Source organism: Aplysia californica, unplaced genomic scaffold (genome assembly GCF_000002075.1).
Source record: "Aplysia californica isolate F4 #8 unplaced genomic scaffold, AplCal3.0 scaffold00328, whole genome shotgun sequence".
In the NCBI taxonomy this organism is placed as follows: domain Eukaryota; kingdom Metazoa; phylum Mollusca; class Gastropoda; order Aplysiida; family Aplysiidae; genus Aplysia; species Aplysia californica.
The window spans coordinates 720141-722068 of NW_004797598.1; positions in this window are offsets into that span (position 1 = coordinate 720141).

The window sequence follows — 1928 nt, forward strand, 5'->3', positions numbered from 1 at the left end:
GATACCCATTACTGTGAGAATTAAGAAAATTGAAGTAAGAAAAAAAAAAAGAAACTCTTGAAATAGCATTAAACTTAATAGAAGAAGTAAATAAGAAAAGAATGAAAGAATGGGAACAAAGTAATACAATCTAGAGCTGGGCGAAGGACCGATTCCGGAACCGATTCCCACAATTAATGCTACGGAAGAAAAGTTCCAACTCCTTTTACGTAACCCAACGGTTATCAGTTATTTAATAAATAAAATCTTCTTTTTTTTAAAAGAATTTATTTTTGAAAAATAAAAGTTGAAGCTTCGTAGTGTTCGAAAATCAAGGTTATCCTAAATCCTGAAGATTTTCGGAGCCAACCAGGTAACCACCGGAAGAAATCACATCATTAGAAAATAAGTACAGGTAATTGGGTTCGGAGTCGATTCCTACGATTACTAGCTTTCAAAAATCGGGAACATAGCTGCCCAGCACTAATACAATCCCGTAAGAAGCAGCCCAGTGCACCTTCTGAACGAAACACTTTGAATAGATCCCTCAAGAGTCAATATACCTGACTACACATGGTATCCTTAACCACTTTTTTTTCCTATTTCGAAAGGTTCACAGTGTCGAGCACAGCTGCAAAAAAAAAAATGATTTAACCCCCTCCCCCCCAAAGAAAGAAAGAAAGAAAAAGAAAAAGAAAATCCCCAAAAGAAACACAAAAAAGCAGCACCCCCCCCCCCCCAAAAAAAAAACCAAACAAAAAAACACCAAAACAACAACAACAAAATAATCAACGAGAAGAAACTTGCATTTTTCCGCAGGTTTGTGAATTTTTATCAAATTTTTGTTTTTTTTTGGCTCAACACATTTCTTGCCCATAAAAAACTCATTTCTGTGTGGGTTTTGTTCTTTAAAATGTTGATTAAAGGCACAAAAAAAGTAAATTTTCAGTTATCACGGACTCTAAAGTTAAGGAAATAACTAATCTTTGGCGCCCATTTTCTCAATAATTTTACCTCTGAAAACGGGTAACCCCACCTCCTGCTTTCGCAATTATCTCGACTTGTATTCAAGATAAATGGATATTTTTTTTTCATCCGAATAAAGACAAGTGAACAAGATTTAAGATGATACCAATAGTACATGCCCAAAAACTGACGAGAGCCTGATTCCACCACGCTGCCTCACATATGATGTAGGGCTTTTTACGCCGTCATTAGCACAACTTAGATAGTTTCGGAAGCGAGATGTGACCCTGCCTGCCCAGACCAACCCGGACTGAGAGGGACACATCACGACCCAGGGGACAGACAGAGTCGCTACCCGGATACGCCGGTCCTTCTGACTTCGAGCAACAAATAGTTTAGTACAAAACGCGTAAATACTGCAAAGTACATCATAGTGCATGTACCTATTCTTCACCCAACTCTAAAGTGTCCACCTAGCAAGTTAATAGCTCGTTTGGAAAGTGCCGCCTTTTGGGGATCTTTTCTTTTCTAACCTCTTTCATTATCAAGCGTCGGTGCATTGGTATTATGGGTATAGCCATTCTGACTTCCAGTAATAAAGTGTGGCACAGCTAGACAGAGTTGACTCAGAGGGTAACTATTCTTCACCAAACACAAAGCTAATCTCTCAACGAATAGTTGATTTGGAAGGTGGCCCATGGCAAAGGTAATAATTCCTCTCACTTAATTAAGCTTGTCGCTGTATTGTGCACTATTATTTATTGACTATAACGTTTCCACTTCTTTGGAACTAGAGGTTTCAAGATTCTCATACAGAATTTATCTATCTGCCGCAAGGGCGCTTCTTTTTTTCTTTTTATAGTTCTACCATCTTTGGAACAGTGTATCTTTCCTTCTCTCTCTCTCTCTCTCTCTCTCTCTCTCTCTCTCTCTGCTCTCTCAATCTCTTTCTCTCTCTGTCTTCTCTCTCTCTCTCTCTCTCT